General features: G+C 33.7%; 1 protein-coding gene across 1 annotated transcript in view; it reads right to left on the bottom strand.

Moving 5' to 3' along the window:
• LOC143180604 (adenylate cyclase type 6) overlaps positions 1 to 21,457 on the bottom strand; it is a 393,507-nt gene that overhangs the window by 205,421 nt on the left and 166,629 nt on the right. The gene's annotated exons all lie outside the window — the stretch shown is intronic.

Genomic DNA, 21,457 nt, shown 5'->3' with positions numbered 1-21,457 from the left:
ATTACAAAAATATTCGAACACTTTATAAACATAGGATAAAAAATTAAAGTAATAATTTTTTATACAAAGTTACTGTTTATTTGGGTGCTCCTTTTATTTAATAACGTTTTAAGCTATTTGAAATATTAACAATTATTGTTTGGTAATGATCGACCTTGTCTCTTATTCTTCTGTCATGCCCTTGTAAAAGAATTCTTACTGTAGCTTTATGATAGATTTTCCATATTTCTATGTATTTACATATTTTCAACATTAGCTTTACAACGTGTTTTTATTTCAGAAATATCAACGTTTGACAAAAATTATTTTTATCATAAGTTTTTCAATTTTAATTAATCCGCACTGTTTATTGATATGATAGGACACATAGTGCAATTTTACAGATGCATCCAAGGGTAAAAATAAAGCAAAAAGTCTTAATAGGTTTTTTTAATATTGGTTATTTAAAGTCGCTTCAACCTCTTATGTGGAATATTAGTATTAAGGAGGAATTCACACATAATCGTACCGTGACAAGGGTAAAAATAAAGCAAAAAGTCTTAATAGGTTTTTTTAATATTGGTTATTTAAAGTCGCTTCAACCTCTTATGTAGAATATTAGTATTAAAGAAGAATTCACACATAATCGTACCGTGACGGAACAATGCCGTTTGTGACAGTACTAAAATGACAGTACTAAAGTATACTATCATTCTCTAGCATTAAAATCAAACGGTTCACACTTGGTTGTACTTTTTTTCGTCCGAGCTCGAACCGGGCACGTACCGTAAAATCGTGCACAGTACCAGTAGTAAAAATCTCGTTTCTTTATTTTCGAATAGAACGGTTTATACTAGACCGTATTTTTCCGACCGTGCCCAAACCGTATCGATACCATAAAAATTAGATTTTCTTGGCAAAGGATATTTACTTTTTCACTGGAGGCCCTTAAAATCAACCGAACGAGACATTTTCTTTTGTAATCCTTCGAGTTAGTACTCAAGAGATGCTCACGGAGACGGCACAGGGGCAAGAGGGGTCTCTCGTTCTACATTGTTCGTGGCTGCCGTTGCGAATCGTATGCGACAGCCGAAAGTATGTGAGACTGGACGTGTCCTCTTTTATTCTGACCAATTAGATCTGCACACTTTTCAGGGATCATCTCTTGAGCGGAGCACAGTAATGAGTTGAACGCCGTACAGCGCAGAGAGTGACCTCACACCTGAAATACTTCACTCTTAAGGACAAAGACGGCAATAGGTCTTCTACTAATGAAAATTCTAAGTTCTGTATTTCTTACTAGAGCTTCTCTTCTTCAGTTCTGCTGTTATCATATATTAATCCCTCGGCCGCGAGGTCCGTTGTCTGTAGCCGTACATGACCTACCCAAAGTTTAACTTCGACAGGTGGTCCTGACGCGCTAAGAATAGACACGGCAATGATTTGTGATATTATTAGTATTAGTGATCCGCTCCTACACAGAGACGCATCTGCCCCTCGTTCGGCAGTTAGTAACCAGAAACGATCAGTGGCACCTCGTCAAAGTAGATCGGACACCGAATCTCTTTGACAAAAATAGGAGCGCTGTTCTGTCGCTGGCATCCCTGTCTGTCACGACCTGATCATTCGACTTGTTCAAACTACACGTTCTCTTGTGCGACAGTCGAATCAACTTGCAATTGAATGACGGTTTATTGGCGAATTAATGCACTTTGGGAATCGGTGACCACGCCTTGATTCCTTGAGACTGCTATTTGGCTTTGAGCCACCAGAAACCACTCCTTAGTTGAACACTGGTTAGCGGTGCATTCACCAGACATCAACGTGAGCTAGTCTTCGTATTAAGACTCCTCCGTCGTACGAGCTTTACCACCTCGTCTAGACGCAATCCTCGTGTGATGAATAGATATACACATGTGAGGGAGACACAGAGCATCTTACAGATGCTCTATCAGCCGCTATCAGCTACCGGGACTAGCTCCGCTAGTAACCGTGGTTCTCATCGCTCGCGAACCAGAGCTCTCGCTGCCCTTCGTTCGAGACAATCTACCATAAAGTGCATCCAGTGCAGAGAGGAGTCCATCTCGTCTCTGCATATTCGCCACCGAAAGTTACTTCGCTGAGAAGAATCGTCGGTAATATAGTCCACTGTTCTACCTTGCGCTTAGTAGCGAGGTATTGCTTCCACCTCCTAAGAGATACGACTGTTTGTAGCCTGGAGGTAGATGATACGTCAACAGTGCGATTTATACGTACTTTAAAAGGTGCTGTTCCATCGACTTTCTGTTTCAGGCTTCACAGACTCTAACGAGGAAGCGCCAGATCATCCCAGGAGGTCAGTAAAGGATAACCCCCATCAGCCTTCTGGAAAAATTTTGAAGTCAATAAACGTCTGTCCTTTTAAGGGCAGACAAAAGATATTGCGCGGATGTACGTTTCCTTTGGGTAAACCCACCTTTTTATCTAATCCGGATCAACGTTAGATCTCCTTTAACAATTCTAACAATATCAAACATGGTATAATTCTGATTATTTTTTCAAATTCTACTAACTCGAAAACACTGAGGAATAGAGTCTGGATAAGTCTTGTCGGCTCTGAAATCACGGTTACGGTACGTCTATGTGTGAATAGATGCTTAGTCTGAAGCATTCCACAGGCCAACACGAATTTATCGCAACGAGAACGAATGAAGAACATACGAATTAATATTGGTATGAGGAGTAATAAGTCTTTAGTAGTTTATAGGATATAACATTTTTATTCTGAAAAACGTGGGTGCACAAAAGTAACATGTCACTTTGGGGACGAATTTTTGTTGTCCATATGAAAGTTCAATGTGTACACATTGGTAAGAAAACAATGGAGAAACAAGGTAAGCAAAGTAGCATAGATGATGAGAATTTTTCACATAACAATGATTATACATGTCTGGTTTGTTTGGAACTCTTCTTAAAATATATATTAGGATATTTGATATAGGTGCTCCTATAATTGGTTAATAGTAAATTCCTCATCTTTTTATGAGAAATGTAAATTTATTAAATTAATAGTAAATTGCTCATCTTTTTACGAAAGATGGAAATTTATTAAATTCATTGTCCCTGGTAGAACTCCAAGATAATGAGCATTTTCATTTTAGACGTACGTCGAAAGCGTCGCTTGACTAAAATACGTTTCTTGAGATTTCGACGCGAACACTTTGAGGCAAGTTTCAGTAAGTTTCATCTCGGATGAGAATTATTTATAGCCCTGTCGTTTCTCTGAAAACAGTCTAGTAAAGCAATGTGGAACTGGTACGTGTAAAATCTGATAAAATGTCACCCGGAACTGCGTGGCAGAAATGAAACATATTATATCGCTTTAAACGTTCCTCGAGATGTACGCATTTCAGAGTCGCCTTACGCTCAAGCGAATAAATTAATTAAAATTAATTGGACAGCCATGTCTCGGTTGCTTCTACTCGTCGATTTCCTTTGCGAACTCACCTCGACCATCTGTTTATGTTTACTGCTGCGATTATTTTCAGAACGATCGAAAATAAAACTCTACGAAATTAAATCTCTTCCATCGAGATTGTGTTGCAATCTCGTACTCCTCTTGTGTTGCATATCTCGTACAGATCATTCAGGAGTAGGTATATATTAAAGAAATTAAGTATTTGTTGCATTGAAATGAAATACGATCGCTTTGATCAGATTTTGAAAAGTGCTTTGAATTACTAATTAAATAATGAAGTCATATTATTATGGACATACATAATGTTCAAAGTCTTGCTTGAAGATTTTACTTCATTTGCTGAAATTTACTACTTGAATTTATTTACAACTAATACATATATTGACGACATCGGTTGTCACAATTTAATGAATTGGTCCTTTCAGGGGTATTAAAAATAACTACATAACTAGTTTCCGAGTTCGTACACGTGTTCCGAGTTTTTACACATTAGAATCCTTTTCAGTTTAGAATTTCTCGATTGGATTCAAATCCATAGGTCACAGTGACTACTATATAATTTTAACTTCATGTTTATTCCTAATAATCTTGCTGCTGATAAGACTTTTCAAGACATAAATGTTTGTTTTCCTAAATAACAACAACACTCATTAGTATTAATTTACTTAAAAAGACCTTCATTAAAATAAAGATTATCAACATTTTGATGAGGTTCATCTATGTGCCTAAACAAGGGAATAAAACTGCTGAAATTTTTAAGTAATTATAAAATGAAATGTATTCACTCAAGCCTTTATTTCGTTAATGTTTGTACATATGGATAGGAAATTTTTATTTTCTCGGAAGTAGAAAGAAGTTCCAATTCAAGAGAAATGTTTATTCTGCTTTAAAAAAGTTAAAGTCTTAGTAATTAGAGATTTGAGGCTTTCACAGCTCGGCGGTATACAGTTCTCACTGTTGAGGATTTCGAGTGTAAGCCGTGTCCTTTTGGAATTATTTTCCCAACGTTTTGCCAGCATTGCAGCTATCTTCATCAGGGGTTTACAAAATAACTTCTAAAACTGAACATACAACACGTAAAATAGAACGTTAATTATCTGAAGACTATAATAATGACGATATCCAGGGATGGTTAAACATAGATAAAAATAATTCCTAATATAAAACTATGAGTGATATGTGCTGTTTAGATATTTTTTATAATGATATTTTATCCGTACTTGACAAAAATGATGACATAAATGAAGATTTGGCAGGACATAGTACTAGCTCATGTACAGTGTGTAAAAATATTAATGATCACGGCTTTAGGAGGTAAATTTACACATTTGTAAAAAAACTCGTCCGCAAAATTGTCTATATCGTTAAAATTAAAGTTAATTTTTTTTACGTAATCGTATTCAGATCATTTGGCAGAGAAAATGTTTAAAAGGAACCATATGCCGCAAATAAACCGTTTAATGAGGACAAATTTTTAAATATTTGGCATCGGTTTGACTACTTATGTAATCACACGTACAGTCAGGCACAAAAGTAAGTGGACAGATAATGAAAAAGGATATCAATGAAATTTAATCAATATAGCATTGTAATTACATGTTTAAGCTTTATTTAACATTTATCCTTATATTATATATAGATTATTTGAATAACAATTAAAATTAATATTTATAGTTAGTGCAAACCCAAATTAGATTTAAACAACAAATCAACCAATTATGATAAGACAAAATCAAGTGGACACTACCAATAATTACTAATTAGTATTTAATACTGCCGTTTTTTGCTGCAATTACAGCCTCTAGCCGTCACGACACACTGTTTATAAGATTTTTTATTTAGTCTTAGTCAATATCGTCAAAAACTGATTTTAATTTATTTAAAAAGTTCATTTTATTCTCTCACTAGTACAAAGGAAGTTTGAAATCCAATACACACCACAAATTCTCTATCGGATTCAAGCCAGGACTCAGGACTTTGTGCTGGTCATTCGAGTAATTTAATATCTGAGTTACTAAAAAATTGCATGCTGCTTTTAACAACATGTTTTCGATCATCGTTTTGTTGAAAAATAAATTCTTCCTCCAAATTCATTTTTACTGTTGCCTCTTCCAAATTTTCGTTGATTATGCTAATGTGCTAATGCTTATCAGCGTTCATAATACCATCAACTTGTACTAAGGTTTCAATCTCATTCCATAAAAATCAATCCCACACCATTAATAAACCGCCTCTAAACTTAACCGTTGGTGTGATAAATGATTTGAATGTTTCATTTTCCTTTCTCCAGATTTTTTGCTTTTTCTTCAATTGTCGTATTTCAAATTTTGATTCATCAGACCATACTATCTTCTTCTAAAACGATATAGGTATGTTGACATCTTTTTTAGCAAAAGCTAAACGTTTCGTGCAACCTTCGTTTTACAGTTTTAGTTTACACATCTAATCCTATTGCATTTAAACTTTGCCATCAGAAGATCGTTGGCCCTCGTTGACATTCTCGAACAATTCGACGGCCTTCTTGTATGGTAGTACATACAACGTTTTCGTCCATAGCGTCTTAAATTCTCTACAGTATTATGTATCAAATATTTTTTATACATGTTTTCTACCACACTTTTTGATACTTTATATATATATGAGCTATAGAACGGTAACTTAATTGATTACGACAGTCCGAAAGAAGTAAATTATGGATTTGATATGAAATTTCTACTGTTTTTGGCATTTTGATATTGTTCAACACTTAATCTTACTTCTATGAAGTCTGAATAAATACTGAAAAATTTATTCAATGCCACTGTGTACAAGCATGACTTACGTATAATGTTTGTATACATTTCTTGTCTCGCAATAATATACCAGCTGAGTGTCCAATAACTTTTGTCTTTCCGTAATTGGTTGATTTTTCGTTTAAATTTAATTTGGATGTGCACTGACTGTTAATATTTATTTTAAATATTGTTCAAATAATCTATATATTATAAAAATAACCGTTAAACAAAGCTTAGAAATGTAATTATGATGTTATATTGATGTTCCGTCGAGGAATAAGAATAGGGACAATCGAAACGATCCTTCCTCCGCTCGACGAAGCAATCGTTTATTTTATTGTTGCCAGATCTGAAAGTCAGAGTCCGTTCGAAATATTGTTTTTATATTTTCAATAGCTAAGGGTCCCGCATCTGGCAACTAGTATAAAACAATTTCGGGCTTTCGTCGAGCGGCGGAAAACAAGTAATAAAATATCTGCGCGACACTCATGCGGACTCGCCTTGCTAATCCGGAGTCCCGTTATTCCTCCTCAACCATGGCCTTCGACCGGGGAAGAAAGCAGGCTTCCTCCACCACCGTCACCGGACTACGGGGCCTTCCGTCACCATCGTCGCGGGACCAAGGAAGTGGGAGTGCCTTCCATCCTTCCAAGGGACCCAGGAGGATGCTACTGTCCGGATCGATAGCCAATCAATTCGACTGGTCAACGCCCGAAATCGAATTGACACCCCTATACGCGTATCTCGGAGGGGATGAAACCGGAGGAGGAAGCGGACTCTGGAAGCAAACTGAGTCGTCTCAAAAAGCATCGAGAAGAGTCGTCTTCAAAGCGTCGAAACAGAGTCGTTTTAAATTCGTCGAAACACAGTCGTCTTAAATTCGTCGAAACACAGTTATCGAATCATGGAAATAACTAGTGGTTTTTGAATCGTCAATGTACAACTAATTACTCAAATTTAATTAGGCGAGTAATCTCTGGATCGACAACACGGCTTACAACCGTGAAGATTTATATCAATTCGCGACGCGATAATTCATTAATTTCATTAATTCTATTTTCATCATCTGTCCACTTACTTTTGTCCCTGACTGTAGGATCACGGGCCTACCACTACTCTGCTCCGCGACATTTGCCCTGAATGCGAGGCCCAGCATAGTGATGTGCGAACCCCAACAACGAAAACCTAGCAATGTGCATTGACCTAATAAATCTAATTGAGTAACTTTTCTTTCTTTTCAATACTTTCAATACGATACAGTAAAACCAACAATCGTGAAGAATAGAATTATGTATAGTAATAATATGTATATTTACTTACCAATTTGTTGTTTAAATCTTCTATCTCATTTCTCGGAACACGTTCCATTCAGCACTTATTTAGTCTTAATTGTTACAAATTCACTAATAATGAAATTACTTTTAATAACACTGAGAGTTAAACATTAACGATCAAACACTGAAACACTAATAACAAATACCACTGCTTTACTAAAAAATAAAAACTTCAAATAAGACATGTAGGAAATCAATGGACGCTTAGACACGTTTTCAGTGTCGTTGTTAAAACTGTTCTGACCTTCTGTAGCTCTTCATACAATTTTCCGAAAATTCCCAGATTTGTTCCCCAAATAATTCGTATAATCAGCATTCTACTCTAGAAGGCTAATTCATAACAAAAAAAGAATAACGTAAAAATTCAGTAAATACTTATTATTTATGAAAGTTAATAGTTTCATTCAATCCCTGGTATAAATATTTAATAATGGTAATGTACGACAAGTAACACTATGTGTACATATGCAGAGTACCTCAGAATTGATGGTACAAGCTGGTAGGCGTTGATTTTGTATGAAAGAATTAGTTTAAAATCAATAGCAAGCTTGTATTTTTTATACTGATAATATAGTTCAACAGTTAAGTTCTCAACACCATATTTTTTTTAATTACATTTGTTGCATATTCACTGTGTTAGAAGCGATGAAAGTGCTCTAACGTCTGGTCGGATAAGGGAAAAAGGAGTGCAAAACCAATTAATCGTACAATTGATATTCTTTTCTTCGTCCTTAAAAGGGCAAACGTTTATTTTTATATTAAATCCCGCAAAGGGGGTGGAAGTGGGATTCCTCCGTAACTTCTCGGGTGACTGTAATCCACCTACAATGTCGGACGTCTAAAGCAAAACGTTGGTGGGTTCGCACAGTTTATTATACAAAAAATTCGTATATTTCTTCGTGTTGATACACTGACTCCTGACTACGAAAAGCCGTGCCTGTTAGGAGGATGAACACTACCTCCTTACTACACGTAGGATAGACAAATGGACTATATTACCATATATTATCAACATTTCTTCGTAACGAAGAAACTATCAGCCGGCGATTGTACAGATTCGAGTCAGATTCGTCTTTGTACTGAATTAAAATATAATGAAATACATTATAGCTATAGATTGCCTTGAACTAAGCACAGCGTGACCTGTGGTTCATGAGCGTCAGGAAGCACGCTTACTAGCGAAGCTAGTCTCGGTGGTTGATAATGGCGGCTTATCTCACCGATGCTTTACAACTTTACGTCCACCACATGAATATGCATCTATTCGCGATACTGGTGGCTTATTAGACGAGGTTGCAGATCCTCGCCAACGGAGAAATGTTCCACTGTCTCGCGTCGAGGATGTTGGGTGAGTACACCGCTAACCAGTGATCAATCAAGAAGTGGTCTCTGATTGCTCCAAAGACGAAAAACAGTCTCAAAAGATCAATGTGAAATTACCGATTCCAAGATGCATCAATTCGCACAATTTTAACGTCGGTTAATGTGTGTTGCTTCGACTGTCGAACACGCATATCACATGTGCTACAATCAAATCGAATGGACCAGGTCGCGTGAGAAAAGAGTAGAAGACGACAGAAGAGCGCTACTTTATCGTCTAAAGCTTGTAGGTAATCGATTTACTTTGAATAAGATGCTTCTGATAACTTGTATTCGCTAATTGCCGAGATTTGAACAGGTGTGACTCCGCGAACTCGCGGATGTCTTATTAGGCGTTCGCTGTCTTCCTACATCTTTTTTTCTTTTTTTCTACAGCAGCCCCCCCCCCCCCCCCCCCCCCCGTCTCTCTCTTTTTCTGCTTTTCGAACAAATCTAGGTCACACCTTCAATAGACGATAGTGCGTTCGAGATTTTCAATTATTTCGTATTTATCTTAAATTGTCAATACGGTATGCATTTACATCCTAACGACATTATAATACGCTATAGCTGTGTACTACAGTGATGCACAGATGCACAGTGTTACCTTTTGCCGAAAAGTTGGCCAAAATTCATAACTTTATACGTGTTCAAATATGACACGTACATATCTCTGGAACGTTCTACGTTCGAAATGCTGAATCCGCAGCGCCGACAATTTCCGCGAACTAATGTTCCGTGCCGATCTTACAGACAGTCACGCTAGTGGAGACATACTAAAAGCACGAATAAAGTTGCTGTGTTCCTAACAGTTCTGAGTCTCTCACTTCGTACCCTGGACGACTTATTCTTCCAACAACCGATTGTGAGACTTCTCTATTCCAGCTCCTGCGATTCAGGGCAACCATCCGTTTTGCGTTCGAGTTGTGTTACGAATAGTTACAAAATCGAACAATGTGATTCTTATGAAAATCGATATTCTCATGTTTCTGAGGTTGCTAAATTCGAATCTGTGATGAAAATTTTAAAGTTTTAAGTGAATTATTTAGTTATCACCGGAATTAATATTTGTTTTTAAATTAATATTTGTAGGAAGTGAGTTATTCCTACTGTTAACTGGAATTGATATCCATACGTAAAATTAAATGTTTAAAATGATGAATTTAACATGGCAAATTTAGGAACATTCAAATGTATTATCACTCACATTTTAATCGTTTTGATTTGTATGAAATATAGAATTTTTAACATTTTCATCGCCTAATTAATTTTTTTTCACTCGATAACACATTTTACATCTACACATGCAGCTCTGGCATCAACCATTATATATTTGCAATTTTAATTGGAATTCTACTCGATCCCCACGCACATGTCATTCAAAGAAAATAATATGTTATTATTTATACGTTTAGTAAACAACATACTATAATGATGAAAACCATATAAAGATATATGTTTTTCATAAAGCCATAAATTCATTTTAGCCCTCAATTTCGTACAAAATGTAGTCAATCTAGGATTGCTATTGTTTTGTTTATAGTGTAAACATTTAAAATTATATTTTATCCGCATTTCGTGTTTGCATTTATAGTATTCACATACAAATTTGTAAAAAGATCGATCAACATTTAATCAAGGGAAGCAACAAGAACATGTAATTTTGAAATATATTTTTTAAACAAATTGACATAATCAAAAACTGTGTATCTAGATGGATTCATCGTTGAACAGTATACAATCGACCAAACAGGGAATTATTAGAGGCAATGAATGGTAACATTTGATCAAATGCCGCATACATATAAAAAAATAATAGCACTGCGTTTAAAAAGTCATTACTGGCCTTAAAATCTTATAAGAAAATGATCTTGGAAAAAATTCTGTTTTACCATTACATACGCTTTATAAAATAGTGTAACTTCGTTCTGACAAGTTTTTTCATAGAATTATAGACAACGGAGATAGTTGAGATGAACGAAGCTTTTGTCCCACCCAGTATAGGAAAAATCCTAGTCTATAAAATTCACTTCTTAACCGCACACGCCACACGAATCCTACTCCCTGTTCACAGATAATCCGCTCTATCTGTGAACATTCTATGTACGATGAGCTAAAGCCGAGCTACTCTGAGACAGGGAACGGATTTTCCCTTACCCTGGATTTGTCATTGCTTCCCACATCCACCACTACTTCTTCAGGCCTAGCACCCTAAAGTGTAACAGTCCTTCCTTCCTATGTTTTCGCCAGAGGAAGATCTACCCCAAAAAATGACTGAAAAAGTAAAGGATGCTTGCTGTATGTACATAACACGAAACAGCCAGCGTTGTGCTGTGCAAAATACATATTACACGAAGCTTATGAAAACCTGTAGATATTACAAATTCAATATATCAATTATACTAACGCAATATCTAATTATGTATAATTTTTTCATGTTTTTACAATTGTGTAAAACAACGGTAAGTAGATATGTATTTTATCAAATATATGATTAAAGTATAAACGTTCTAGAATAAGATTCCATGAAAATTAAAAATCAAATCTAAAGTCAGATGAAAAGAATTTTTACACAGCTTATCTACCTATGGTAATGAACAGATGCCTTCCATCTTGAAAGTGTCTATGAAGTTTTCACTTTCGTTTTCATACTCTCTTTCACTTTCGTCCAATGAACTGGAGGAGTCGCCGTTATCTGCTATTTGCAATTTCTCAACTTCCTGGAACAATTGGTTTGTTGCTTCTTCCATAGCAATTGTAGATTCTAATTCATAAATTTAAGGTTATACTGTTATATATTGAGATTATCAATTTATAAATAACATTTTATTACATACTTTCTGTTTCCCACGCTTCCTCGATTATTTTAAAAGTGTTGTACGACACTTTTTTACTTGTCTGGTCTTATTTCAACTTGGGCTTACTTCATCGATGCTCTAACATCGTTTATCTTGAACCTCATATTCCTTCTGGCGACTTTGCCCTTTACTTGTGCACATATTAGTTAAATCGGGTTAATTTATCAATGATACGGAGGTAATCTTAATATTTGATGTCTCTTCTCACTAGCCATCTCGTCAATTTCGTATTTTTTATACGCTATCTTATTGGCTGAAATAGTTTGTAGCAGTTCTGGCTTCTTCATTAACGCTTTAAATGAAACATATTTTTCGTTTAACCATTTCTATACGTCTTCTTTTCTGGAAGCAACTGCAGGGACATTATCAATATTTACCATATGATAGAGAGCATTATCCATTACAATTATCGAAATGGGTTCTATATTTCATAATAAAGTTTCAAATCATTGTTTGAAAGTTGTAGCATTCATTTCTGCATGATAATACCCTGCTTTCTTTGCTTGGAAAATTAGCTCATAATTTGGTACGAAATCATTTATGGTGTCAGCGTAAACGATGACCAAACGATCACCTTTGCCAGTAGATTCTTTTCAGAAAGATTTGTCAGAATTATCGGTCCAACTCCTGGTCACTATGTGACCCACATTCACTCACGTTTCATCAATAAAAACTAATTGGTTCATATTTATATCTCTAATTTTCTTTAAAAATTATAGTGCAGTGCCACTATATCCATGCGTTTCATTAAATATTTGCGATTTTTGAGTTTTTACCACTTAAAATCTAATTCAAGTAAAATTTTTGAAAAGGAGATCTTTTCTCCATTGAAAAATCCCTCCGCTTTTAAGGATTGTAAGAGCTTTGCCCTTGTTGGCAACTCTTTTCTTGTGTAGTAGGAATAAATGTTGCCGCATTGAAGTTCGTTCTTCCGGGCTTATTACAGTCTTTGGGCTTAGACGAGGTCTCTTTTTCCTTGGTGTGGAACAACTTCCCTCTCCCACGATAGATACAATTTTTGATACTTGAACATGGTCAGATAATACAAAAATTTGCGGATTTTCCTTGAAAGATTTTTACTATAATATGAAAATGTAATATAACACACCATGCGTTTTTCAATTTTTAATACGGATGCCACCCTTTCTCCAACTCTATTTACAAATATTAGAGGCCCTTGATTTTCTTTTTCCTGCGTGAAATATTCATGAACTCTATTTATTAATAATCCTAATTGGGATCTTAAGGATGGTCACAGGTCCAGTTTTCACATCATGTGACATAGTAAATAAATTCACTGACACTAAATACACTGCACTACACAACACCAAAAATGTTTGCAAGCACGCTGAACCACAATGTTTCCTTGCCAGCAAACAAGAGAGGATTGTTTTGTGAACAGTTAGAAAGCCTCGAAACCTTTTTCTCTTTAGTATTTTCCTAGGGGTGGTGGCAAATTAATTTACCTGATTCGTTCCTTTTAATTACATAGGGAAAGACTGTCACCGGAGACCTGGTTGTTGTTTACAAGTATACTGAACTCATAAAAAGGACCAGTAATCTTTCCTGGCTACAATAGGTAATATACATTCAAAATTTCCAATAATACGGTTACCGGCAATAAAATAGTATTCTGACTCATTATAACTGACAAATATTAGATGCAAAATACAAAGAAGGCGATAAACACTTAAGAAGTTATAGTTTCTGAAACATTTACAAAAATGAAATTAAAAATACCGTAGACACTTTTGAGATGGAAAACATCTGTTTGATACTCTAGGTAGATAGTCTTTGTATAAATGATTGGTATATAATTTGTCATCTGCGTTACTTGAAAAACTCTCAACTTTTAGTCCAAGATCAATTTAATCAGTTGTTGTTCCTATTATAAAATACAGTATTACTGCGATAATAGACGCTCTTTCCATCTGACTTTAGACTTGATTTTTAATTTTCATGGAATCTTATTTTAAAGCGTTTATACGTTAATCATATGTTTTATAGAATACATATCTACTTACCATTATTTTGTACAGCTGTAAAGACATGAAAAGATTATACATAATCAGATATTGCGTTAGTATAATTGATATATTGAATTTGTACTATTTACGGGTTTTCATGAACTTCGTGTAATTGTAATGTATTGTATTATGTATATATATCAAGCATCCTTTACTTTTTCAGTCATCTTTTGAGTAGATCTTTTGCGGCGTGTGTAGAATGGACAATCTTCCCCCTAGCGAAAATGTTAAAAAGAGGAACTGCAACACCCAAGGGTGCTGAACCTAAAGAAGTAGCGGTGGATGTGAATGGCAACGGCAGATCTAGGGAAAGGGAAAATTCGTCCCTGTGTTTCAGAGCGACCCGACTTTAGATCGTTATACTATGCTAGCTTTTCTTCTATTTATTTACACTCTCTTTCTTTACAACAGCCTACGTTTCCTATGATGCATCGCCTGTGCCGTCTGCACACCTATGTGCGTCCGACCTCAGTGTGCAGCCGATCTAAAACGTCGATTATTTGAACTAATAACAAAGAACCAAATCCATTGCGATAAACAGTATTTCAGACAATCAATTTAGGAAAATCGAAACATAATGTGGATGTTCACCAGGGCATTTTACAATAAGTGCCGTTTGATATAATTATTGAATAGTAGTGCAATAGAACAAAAATGTAAGGAGACTTTGGTAATTTTTTATAACTAAACAAAATTTTTACTTTCAATGTTTCAAAGTCATTTCAACGTTTTTAATGAAATGTTATATTTTTAATTTTGTGTTATGAAAGTAGAGAAAAAACAAGTTCAACATATGTCTTTCAAATGACCTTGCGGCAATCCAAGGTAGCAAGGACGAAAAACAATTGCATTCAGGTAATTATCGTTCCTTATGATCAACCATCAGTTGATAGTAGTGTGTAAAATATGCAAGCAGTATTCAAATAGGAAATATGTTTCTCGAATAAAAGAATAAAATAACGAGTAAATGAAGTTGTATTGTATTATTATAGTCGTATTATATTAAGTTGTATTGTATTGTATGATGTTGTATTGTATTATTAAGTTGTATTGTATTATATATAATATAATATTATGTTGGTCTCAATCCTGTGATTTGACTTGGCATTTTTACATAATGCTATTATTCATCCATAACGGCCTATAAAGTACTCGTAAATGTTAGCGATAAATAGCAGTTGAATGGCTGTATGCGACATTTGGAAACAAACGATTCCATAAATTCAAATTATCATACATCCTCTGAGAGACTACATTTGTCGTAATAGTTGATGAATCGTGTCGTTGATCTTCGAGATTATCCTGCGAATCTCATATTGCAAATCCTATCTAAAGCAACGTGGTTGTGTTCCCACGGGTTAATGGAAACCCAAGAATATTTTTCGCCACCTACTTACTCGAACAGCGTTACGTAGATTGCATTAGTTGTAATCTTCTTTTTCCAGTAGTCAGGTGATTCCTGGTACGTATCACCAGAGACGAACGAAGAAAAATAGATGAAGCTTTTCCCTAGAAACCGCAAACTTTTGCTAAAATTTCTGTTAATTGGAATCCTATTATTAGTGTTGCTTCGCATTTTCTAATAGTTAGCAGAAATTTGTCTCATTCAAAGACGTACAAATTTGTAGGACAAATATTTAAAAAAAAAACGGTATAGTATAAATGAATAAAAAAATTATGGTTTATTCTCTGCCAAGATGTTTTGAACAACGTCGATTCGTTATAAATAACCCTTTTTGGGTGACGATTATAAAACTAGAACATCATATTGTAGCTTCGTTAGTAATAACGAGCTTCTCTTATCAAACTTACATCTGATTTCAACTATTGCTTGATCCAAATTATTTTTATGTATGTTTTACTATGGTTACTATCTAGTCCCTAAACTATGTTTTCATACTACGCATAAATCGTTTAACATTGACATTTTAGAAAAAACATTACTTTCTTATACATAAGTACATGTACATGAACAAATTGCTACAGTCAACTGAAATGAGAGATGTAGGGAGATCGGGGTAAAATGATAGGTTGGGTAGGATGGCGAATGTCAGCTTTAGTTTCTATTGCAAATATATGCCAATCTTATTTGTTACGCTATTTTTGCATACTAGTCGATAATATAATTTAGTATATAGAAATTTAAAAATGTGGTTTAATCGAAAAAACTTACAAAAAAGTCCGATAGCCGAATGCGAATGGGTACTGACTCATAAACTACAAATGCTTGGTTTCGAATCTTTTCGATAGGATTGGTTTTCACTGTTTTTCAATTTTTATTTTAAATAATTCCAATGTTCATATACCTTTTCACAGATTAGAATTGTTTTGTAGTGAAAACTTTTCTCACTTTTTCCAGAGGTTCCAGCTTCTACAACGAAGATACTACCGATGACAAATCTCACAACAAAAACAGCGCTCTTCAGAGTTACCATATTTTCTTAAACGTAGACCGTAGACGATACGTAGTTCAACTTACAACATAATTGTTCAATTATCAAAAATTAAAAAATATCCTTCCATTAGTGATTTTGTCTCCTCATCGGATGATTGGATAATTCTGTTTTCAAAGTATAAGACAACTCGAAACATTTTTTAAGCAAGATTAATAGTTTTTATTACAAAACAATTCTAATCTGTGAAAAGATATACGAAAATTAGAATTACTTAAAATAAAAATTCAAAAAGAAAATAAAGACCTATCGAAAGATTCGCAACCCAGGGAGCTGCAGATTACGAGTCAGTACTTATTCGTACGCGACTATCGGGCCTTCCTGTGAATTTTTTCGATTAAACCACATTTTCTGGAGAAACTCCAATTGTTTGCGTATAAAAAATAATAATTATTGTTGGAAAATGATTTATAACCATCTTTACTTGCTACATTTTCATTTATGCAAGGGTCACTGACGCCGAACCTTTTGTACTGTTTGCAACGAGTGCGAGACGTTGCGAGTATTAGTTAGCGGTGCTGCTATTTATACATTTAGTGAATAATAAACAACATGTATCATAATATAATGTCGAAAACATTATAAGGATATATGTTTTTCTTAAGGCCACTCATTTCAGGATCCTAACTGGAAATGTTATTATTTTGTTTACATCATAAAAATTCAAAATTTTATTTTATCCTCATTTTATGTTTTGATTGAAAATAATGAAAATATACTACTTTTCAACATTGTAAGTCAGATTTATAACATTTACATATGTAGAAAGAGTGTATTGTTACATACATATTTAGCCAGTAACAGTGAAGTTCGGTTTGTAAACAACATCCCTTCATTACAATGGCATAAAAGAACAAAGAGCTAGGTATTTATACTCAAAAGAATGCTAGTTTGCAAAAAGAATAACAAAATTGTATCATAGGAAATGAAAGCTATCTTAAGATGAATTCATAAGTTCATGTAAATATGATGTGCGTTTGTAACCTTCCGTTTGTACAGATATTTTTTAATTGAAATCTAGTAGCATGTTCTGAACGCTTAAGATTTTAAGAGAGCCAGAAATAGTTAACATTTTAAGAAACAAAAATTTGTGGTTTCTCTCCTTTTTACCGAAATGAAACAAATATGTAATCTTGAAACTGCAATCTTTTCAGTTTATGACATAAACACATAATTACATAATGACATAATTATATTATAATTAATGTATATGTATAATTTTCAACACGGGAGACTGGAGTCAACTGTATTACTTTGACTTTAGAATAGAATAACTCAAAAAGTATTACATTTAAATAATAATTTTTGTACGAAAATACTGTCTAATTATCTGAAATTGTTCGTTCACGGCCATTTTACTTTATTCCAATTAATACACAAATTAATAATAGATAATGCAAAGTGGAGAAAATGTTACAACCGTCTCGTACTCCAGGGTAATTGTAACACGGAATGGAGCCAATAGTAACAAAGTCTTATCTTTAAGAAATCAAGTTATCTACTAACTAAATTTTAATATTATCTGAATATAAGTCAAAAACTAAATATAAATCATAGTTTGATAAAAAATTACGACTTATTATGTAATGTAAATCATATTTTGATAAAAAATTACAACTTATTATGTACGTATGAATTAGTCGCTTTCGCAGTGTTTACAAGAATGGAGATTGCATTGACCGGTGCACTTTTCATGTGTTCAATTCTTACATTTCATGCACTGCATCCATTTTCTATTTAGCTTACTGGAATTATGTGCGTCTAGACACACGAGACAGTAATATTCTTTATCTTTATCTTACTCTTATTCTTTTTTTATTATTTTTATCTTTCAAATTCGAATTATCTGTCTTTTTGTTTCTTTTTGCATTTTGTGTTTCTCCATAATCTGTTTTGATTTTTTTCTATTTCAGAAGTTTCAATGTAGGTATACAATTGATTTCCTTTTCTTTCTATCCCTTTATAATTCTTCTCGAAATGGAAGTTTTAGAGAAGGTCTTCCTGCTTCTAGTGTAAATTTTTCGTTATTTACGTTCCATGATCGCGAAACAGCCTACAGTAAGTAGACGGGGTCAATTGTTACATTACTTTAGACCTCGACCGATGGTTACAATTGTCCTAGACAACACCTTTGAACTTGTATTACAAATTTTTAATAACAACATGTTTAAAAGTTTTAATTAACAATATTTAATTTAAAAGCATACCATATAAAAGTTCCAGATTGAAGATTAAAAAGACGAAAAGCATACTTACCTGCATAGGGAATAATTCCATAAAACTTTAACGCATTCAGAAATGATACTTTAATATGCCAAAAAGTAATTTCGTTCAATATTTTTGTGTCGTTAGGATATGGATGATAGATTTTAAAATCTTTAACCGGTTGTCCCTTCTAAGGGAATAAAATTTATGGAAAATCAGAACCTCCGAGTGTAAAGGGTTAACATGTTACAATTGGCCCGTGTCACGTTTGACCCTAGTCTTCTTCCCTGCGATGTGCTGTAAATTTTATTTAGTTTATTGAAAACATCATTTAATGGTGGAGCGAACTGTAACGTTTCTCTCCTTTTATTTACTTCACTTCTGGTTTTCTTATTTAAGTCTAATCTAGTATTCTTAATTGCAATACAAAAAGTAAAATGTCTTTAAAAAGTGTGAACGTGTAAATGTAATAATTATTTAATGTAAATATTAGTTATTCTGTTTCTTTGTCGAGTCACGATCAATATGTAAATGCTTTTGACAGAGTTACCTATAATTTTTTATAAAAAATTCACAAAGTTTTATAACTGCTATACATCACATAATTAATATTCGCGAACTGGTATTCACTTAAAAAGGAAAATGATTCAGTACTACGGACCCTCTTGATTAATTTGTCCGCGAGACGATTCGATTTACATAAATTTGCAAGCGTTTCCGAGATGAAATGAGGCCTGCTTATCGACAGCCCTGCAACTTTTCCAATTTCACTGACGAGGAGTATTGTTGCGTTCGTAGATGTCGAAAGTAGCTTGGTTGAGATGAGAAGATTAACTTACCTTCTGGAAAATCGAGCTCTCAGGATTCGAACGATGGTAGAACGGCCAGAGTAAATTTTAAATTTATCCTTCAACGGAAGCTAAATTAGTGCGTTACTATAATTAAAAGAATCATGAAAATAGATTCCATGAAACGAAATGTAAATCTGGATGAGCTGGTGCATTCATTTGTTATTCGTTTCTTCCGCCGCTCAGCTTTAGGATCAAGTAGTTACTGATTAATTTTAAAATATACTAGCAGAAAAAAAATAGTTGTTTTCTTTTCATTAAATTGGAGACGGAAAAAGATACTCTTCCATAATGCACTGAATAAACAGTAAGTTGGCTGGAAAATACTGTCGCAGGTGGTTTTACCGAAAATGATTGATCGTCTTTTATTATTAAAATGGAGATTAATAAGCATCTGACAGGAGAAAGATAATTACTATAGGGAAATTCTGATTAAATAGTATGTATGAGGTTAAACGACGAAGTGGATTTACAATAATGAACTAGTTATTTATTGGAAACTTCTATAATTTTCAAAGATCATACTATTTCTCTGGTGGTAATTATAATAAATCGGTCACAAATGAAAAATTTATCATAGCTCTTAATTTTATAGATCAAATTACGACTGAGGCTGTAATGAAAGTAGAATACTATAAATTTTTTAAAACTAGGAAAATAAGGCAAAGGTATAAATTTTTAAAGCAAAAACACCTCTTTTTAACAGGACAATTTCCATCAGTTGTAATGACTTTTTTTTGTTGATGAAACTTCTAAAGTTGATTTCCGAAATATGTAGTACTACATACTACGTATGTATCTGTAGCTGATACATACCGCAAGTCCGCGTGGAAACAAGTTGAAGCATACAATTTTTTAAGACAGTGATAAAATTTTCTATTTGCAAAATTACTAAATTGAGTACAGCATTATGAAACATGTGTTAGTTAAAATGTGCTTAAAAATCTGTTGTCCAAAACAAAAATTTGGGACTTGTGACACTTTCCTTGTAGGACTGCAATATACATAATAATATAAATATCTGTGCAAAGCTTTTAGTATACTAAAGCAGTTCTTCGTATTGTAATGTTTTATTGATATATAGTATATTAAAACTAAACTTATGCAGTGTATTTCAATTACGTATCCTTTCGTCTTGTCTTCAGAAAAACCTTTGATATTTTTGTATTCTATTAGACATATATTGAACTTATCGATAGGTATAAAATTAGTCACGATTATAGGTTAGATTAGCATGTAAAACACATTTATCATAAACACCGCTAGTAGAGATAACTAATTGTAAGTAACAAGTTCTTACTTTTGTTCTGATTTCAAGTTTCGGCTTTTTTCTATGTTCTTTGCTCTACCGGGTACGTTATTTTAATAAAATTTATTGGGAGAAGTATTTGATAAGTCACATTTTTTAAATTTCGTAAGCGAGCAATTGTAAAGTTTGAAACAAGATACTACAAAATAACAGAAACGAATCATACAATTAGTGCAAAGAAAACGTTCTTCAATAAAATTATTAGAAACTATTTAATAACTTTGAGTTTCTTATTTTTTCATCAAATTATTCTCCTGTCTCACATGCACTTGTCAAGTTGTTTCTTTGGAACTTGCCAAGATTTTCAGTTTTTCAACTCTGACATATAATAAAAGCACTCTCTTTTGACTACCAGACGACAGAGAGAACAGAAAATTGACAAAAATGGACTTATTAACATCTTCTCTCGTAATTTCTAAATATGGGATTAATGTTTATAAACTGTGTAACAGTCGCAAAAGATAAACAAATCGTGGGCTGGCTCCTTTAGTCTATATTAACTTTATCTTGATATTTATAAATAGAAATACCTTTTCAGAAGTACTTTTTCTATTACGTAATTTAATTTTTAAACTTAAATAGGATATTGTCATCGTCCTGTCTCATTTCATTGCATGTTACTTTCGTCCCTAGGGGTAGAGACAAAAGTAACAAATGACGTACTTTAAAAAGAGGCTTAGGTATTTGAAGAAATTGGTCTAATATATTGCTAGTTCTTTGAGTTGATTATGTAGTTTAATAATGTAGGTTTACTGTCGTGCACGACTTTTTAAAAATTTTATAAAACTTAGAAGTTGCACAAAGTCAAAGATACAAATTGTTACATTTGTTCCAGGTCTTCCGTAATAATTTTA

The sequence above is a fragment of the Calliopsis andreniformis genome, chromosome 6, assembly GCF_051401765.1.
Source record: "Calliopsis andreniformis isolate RMS-2024a chromosome 6, iyCalAndr_principal, whole genome shotgun sequence".
Classification (NCBI taxonomy): Eukaryota; Metazoa; Arthropoda; class Insecta; order Hymenoptera; family Andrenidae; genus Calliopsis; species Calliopsis andreniformis.
This window is presented reverse-complemented; position numbering and strand designations above follow the sequence as displayed.